Consider the following 6,329-nt stretch of genomic DNA (forward strand, 5'->3'; position numbering starts at 1 on the left):
GGATAGGCAGTGCACCAACTGTTGAGCATAAGCACCTGGAAGAGTAACAAGGAGAAATTTAGAGTCAAGATCTAGAAAAGGACTGCAAATCCACCACTTCCTTAGAGGTGCCTTGACCAGTTATGTAAATAAGTATTCAAAGCTTACTGACCTATCCAATAGTTTTTCTCAGGCTATCATGTACCATAAAAATTTGATTTAATTATTTATCAAGGAAATATTTATTGTTTCTCTATTGTGCTTTCTGCCAGAGACACAAAGATGATATGCTGAGATTTCACTGCCTGGGGATGGGGTGTGCGAGATGGAGGGGGGCAGTCACATAAGCTGATAATGATAATAAAACACTTATGTGGCAAATGCTATAATCGAGTTTTGACCAAAAGGGTAGGGGAGCACAGAGTGGGGAACAACTAACTCTATCTGAGATTTCAGAGAGACTGCATTTGAGATGAGTCTTGAAGGACTCAGTAGATGTTTGCCTGTGCAGAGAAGGGAAGAAAGGGAGAAATGCATTCCCAGCAGAGGGACCCACCTGTGCAAAGGAGGATGTCACAAAAAAAGCACAGCATGTTGAGAGAACAGTAAGTTCAGTATGGCTGGAGCTTGGGAGGCACAGAGATGAAAAAGACATGGTGCCTGTCCCTGAGGAGTTCACATACGGAGAGAACAGACATGGGGAAAATCAAGCCATAAAGTGTTACTTGCATTAATTGTAGAAGTATTTATGGGTTGTAGTGAAGGGATGGATGAGGTGAGTTCTACCTGGTCATGTCAGGAAAAGTCTCCTTAGAGGAAATATACTTGAAGTGAGTCATAAAAGAGAAATCAGATTGTCATTAAGCAGAGAAGATAAAACAAAAAAGAACATTCCAAACAGCACAAAAATAAAATGTATGGTGTGACCAGAGTACAAGGTAGGTGCTTTGTGGGGAGTAGCAGGTGAGGCTGTGGCCAGATTGGGTCATGCCTTGAATGATAAGCAGAAGATTCTAAGGCTTCATCTTATAGACAATAGGAAAGCACTGAAGACTTTAAGCAGGGGAGTGACATGACTAGATTTGCATTTTAGAAAGAGCCCTCTGGCTACCTTGTGGAGAGATTCTCTTGGGCAAAAACCCATTGAGGAGCTGTCAAAATAGGCAGGCAGTTGCAGTGAGGAGGGAGCAGAGAACATGGCTTTGAGTTACATTGAAGAGATAAAACACTGGGCTTGGTGATCACTTGGAGGTGAAGGGTGAGAGAGGTGAAGGAGTCAAAGGTTTTTAATTTGGGAGCTGGGTGGATAATGCTGCCAACAGCAGGAAGGGAAAGACAAGAGAAGAAGCAAATTTGGTGTGGCAGGGGCGGGTGAAAGCAGTATTCCGTAATAAACTATTCTTTAGACATGTTCAGCTTTTGATGTCAAGAGCTAAGCTTAGAAAAGACATGAATGAAAAAGTTAAATGTACAGACCAACTGACAGTTTAGTGAATGTACACAAGTGTGATGAGGATGGGTGGCTAAAACAATGCTTGCAGATGATAAAAGTGATATCTTTTAGTGCTGGGCAAAGATGTGCCAACTTTGATCTAATGGGCAGGAAGTGAACATCTTTGATTCCTGATCCTGATGATTAAATAGCCACCATTTTTAGTCTCTATTTCAGTGGTTCCCAACATTTTACGTATAAGGGTCTCTTCTTAAAATAAAAAAATCTCACTTCACCCACTCACACCTACATAGTAGCTGTACTTTTAGCACTTACAGAGTGAGAGAAATCCTTAAACATTTAAAGATCTGTGGACTCCTCACATTAAGTACCCTTCCCTCCTCCTCATGGGTCTATGGTCCAAAGATTGGGACTATTACAGATCATGAAGGTGCAAGAATTTATTGTCTGAAGGACACTTTATTGTAGTCAAAGTCCCTAGAGATCACACAGCTACATCGTTCCTCATCCCCAAAGAGATTGCCCTAAAGAATGGTTGAAAAGGTGGCTCCCCTCTGATCCAACACCAACATAAAAGAATTAATCACTCAGATCAAAAATGAAGTACTGCTATGGACATATGGTAAGTATGATGGCTACAAAAGTCTTGCTTTCAGACCTCTTTTTACATTAACATTTTTTATACAAGTAATGCATGTTCTTTATAGAAAAACTGGAAAATATAAAAAAACATAACTGAAACTAAAAATAACCTATAATACTAGTATCCAGAGATAACCATTACTAACAGGTGTGAATCTTTATGGTAGTTTTCTTGTGAAAAATATATACTTACACTTTGGAAATAAAATTGTCATCATATTATTTATATATTCATTATATATTTATAATTTTGTATCATGCTTTTTTATTTGCCTTTTATATCATGATCAGTTTAGAATTTCACTAACTATTCCTCTAAAAGATGATTTCTAATGGCTGAAAAGCTGTTACAGTGCTATGGTTGAGGCCATGGGTTTTGGCATCAGAGAGACCTAGGGTCAAACCCACACTATTCAACTTAATATCAGTGTGGCCTGAGACAAGTTAACCTTTCTGAGCTTCAGTGTCCTCATCTGTAAAATGGGGATGACTGCCCTCGTAGACTACTTCTAACGATTAAAATTAATAATGTATTTAAATAACTTAGCACAGTGTCTGGCAATGGCACACTGTTCAATAAATGTTAGCTGTAATCATTGTTGTATACTATCCCACTGAATGGATATACCATAATTTATTTTAACAATTTAACATGTCACACTGCAATGAGCAGCCTTGTGCATATTTGTGATTCTTTCCGTAGGATAATTTCCTAGAAGGGAAAACTCCTGGATCAAAGGGCATGAACCATTTTCAGACTTGTAATACATACTTCCTTTTTTTAAAATTTATTTACTTTATTATTGGCTGTGTTGGGTCGTCATTGCTGCATGCGGGCTTTCTCTAGCTGCGGCGAGCAGGGGCTACTCTTTGTTACAGTGTGCCAGCTTCTCATTGTGGTGGCTTCTTTTGTTGTGGGGCACAGGCTCTAGGCACGCGGGCTTCAGTAGCTGTGGTGCATGGTCTCTAGAGCGCAGGCTCTGTAGTTGTGGCGCACAGGCTTAGTTGCTCCGCGGCATGTGGGATCTTCCTGGACCAGGGATAGAACCCGTGTCCCCTGAGTTGGCAGGCAGGTTCTTAAACACTGCGCCACCAGGGAAGTCCCAGACTTGTAATACATACTTCTAAATTGCCCTAGAAAAAAGTTAGATCACTTTGTACTACCCCCAACGTACGAGAGAGCCAGTTTCCCAGCACACTTGCCGGCAGTTAGTATTCTTATTTTTAAAATATCTTTGCCAATTTTGTAAGTGAAGATGGCATCTTGAGGATTACTTTGCATCCTTAATTACTAGAAATGCTTAAATTTTTCCTTACATTTTTAGTGGCCAGTTGTAGTTCTTCTTTCATAAACTATCCTTTTTTCTCTTTTGAGGTTCACCTCTCTACAGATTAAATTCCTTCCTTCCTATTCTCCTCTACTGACCTGATGTCAGTTTGATGCTTCACAAAATAAAAATAAAACAAATCCAGGAATCAGGGAATTCAGATCTTCTAATCCCAACACAGGCCAAAAAGGGATAAACTCTTTCTAGTACTAGCGTGACTACCTTCTGTTATGTTCAGACTTTGCCACTGATTGTGACAAGTCATTTCACCTCTCCAGACCTTGGTTTGCTAAAATGTTAATGTTTAACAGTTGCCACACATCAAAATGCTAGCATTTGCTGTATTAGTAGGGCATGCTTTTGTAGCCTGCTGTACTGTCTTTCTTGATCCTCAATGGACCTGGTAAGGTTGGCCCAGCCAGAATTATGATCCCATCTGACAGATGAAGATGCTGAGACACAAGTGAACCTGGACCTCCTGACTCTTGGCCAGTGCTCCTTGTTCTACATAAAGATTCTTCTTTCTGCCTCTTTATTTATCTCCATCCTGTCCCAATTACTACCTGTACATACTGTTTGTTCTCTTCCTATTCCTCCTTTTAACTTGCAGAGTCTGTGAGGAATTGGAGATGAATCTGACTTGGTACCCAAAAGGTCGAGTGTGGGAAATAAGACATATAAACAAGTATCACAGGGGAGAAATGATTCATACCTTATGTGGGGCACAGAAATCATACTCTGAGAAGTCACAGAGCAGGAACTGTTCATTTCAAGCTGGAGGGATATAGGATATATTTATGGATGTTTTTGAGCTAAGGTGAGAGAGAAGCTTTGGATGCATGAAGTAGTATGGAGGATGCTTTTGCAGTGGAACCAACTCGTCTGTGCTCTCCCCTAGGGATCCTGCTGGATACCAAGCTGTGGCTTTTTCCCAATAGGAATACTCTTTTCCTAGTTCTCAAAGCTATATGCAGGCCCTTCTGGGAGGATTCAGGGAGGAGACATTGTTTAACTTAGGCAGAGATAAAAGCTTTAAATATATGTGGAACACCAGGATTTCAGCATGAAAGCAAGTTTGTTGGCTGGTGGAGGACAAGATTCATGCCCAATATTTATTTCTACCTCATGTATTTTTAACACAGAGCCAGGCACAGAGCAGGCACTCGGTGAATGTTTTCTGACTTGATTTTCTTAATTAAAGTATAGTTGATTTACAACATTATATTAGTTTCAGGTGTACAACATAGTGATTTAGTATTTTTATAGATTATACTCTATTTAAAGTTATTATAAACTAATGGCTGTATTCCCTGTGCTGTACAATATATATCCTTGTTGCTTAATTATTTTATGTGTAGACAAATACTCTATGTTATCACTTATATGTGGAATCTAAAAAATAAAACAAACAAGTGTATATAACAAAAAGAAAACAGACTCACAGATATAGAGAACAAACTAGTGGCTGCCAGTGGGGAGAGGGAATCAGGAAGAGGTGAGATAGGGGTATGGGATTAAGAGACAAAAACTAAGTAACTTGATCTACTGAATTGAACTCCAAACAAGTGAGTGTACAGATCCTCAACTTTGTAGGTACAAATTCCAAGGGGCATGAAGAGAAAGGCTTTGGATATACACATTTCTTGCATTTGTGTGAAATGATGTATACAGAACGTTAGCACTTGAAGCAAGGCTTGAAATGGCAAAAAAACGGCAACAACCTAATTGTCCATTACTAAGGACTTGTTAAATAAATAATGGTGTATCCATACAATGGAACTCTATACAGCTGTTAAAAACAGAATTAAGAACTATTTATGTGCCAATATAGAATGATCTCTTAAGATATATTTTTAAGTAAAAAGGAAACAAGAAAAAAAAGTGGTTAGTTTACATTAGTTTTTAAAAAAGGAAAATATGTGCTTATATATGCAATAAAATATCTTTGAAAGTATAGAAAAGAACCCGTTAACATTGACTGCCTTTGGAGAATGGCGTCAAGTGGCTACTAGACAGAGGTGGGAGAATTCCTTCCATTCCTTTGGGATTTTTCCTTATTTTCTCTCTTTCTAAAACTGAGAAATATAACTTACAAAAAAGTGCATGAAATATATGTGTAAAATATATTGAATTATTACAAAGTAAATCCCCATATAATCATGACTTGGGTTGAGAAATAGAATAATTACTCACACCCACAAAAGCCCCATGTCACCAATAGGAGATATAATTTTTACTGAATCTCTTTTTGCACCTTTTGTATTTGGAGCTGTGTGAGTATATTAGCTATTTAACGGCTATTCTCTCCCTCCCTCCCCACTCCTCACCAAAGTGCCATGGACATCTTCAATTGTTTTATGGAAAGGTAGGTGTAGCAGCTTTTCCACAGTCAAATAAATAATAACAGTTAAAATTTACTGTATTCTGGGTTTCCCTGGTGGTGCAGTGGTTGAGATTCCGCCTGCCGATGCAGGGGACACGGGTTCGTGCCCTGGTCCGGGAAGATCCCACATGCCACGGAGCAGCTGGGCCTGTGAGCCATGGCCGCTGAGCCTGCGCGTCCGGAGCCTGCGCTCCGCAACGGGAGAGGCCACAACAGTGAGAGGCCCATGTACCGCAAAAAAACAAACAAACAAACAAACAAAAATTACTGTATTCCATGTTTTACCTATATTAACTAATCAGTCTACATACATCAAGCATTGAATCCTCAGGACAATCCTATGAAGTAGTTACTACTGTTGTCTGCACTGTGCAGGTAAGAACACGGAGGCACACAGGCAGTAAGTAACTTGTTCAAAGTGATATTGTGACTATGAGGTGAGGAACTGGGATTTACATCCAGGCTGGTGTGTCTCAGAATACAAGTTCTTCACTGCTACACTATTCTGCATCTGTAAATTCTAGAACTCAGGCTCTGAGGCACT

This window comes from Mesoplodon densirostris, chromosome X, assembly GCF_025265405.1.
Source record: "Mesoplodon densirostris isolate mMesDen1 chromosome X, mMesDen1 primary haplotype, whole genome shotgun sequence".
NCBI classification, from domain to species: Eukaryota; Metazoa; Chordata; class Mammalia; order Artiodactyla; family Ziphiidae; genus Mesoplodon; species Mesoplodon densirostris.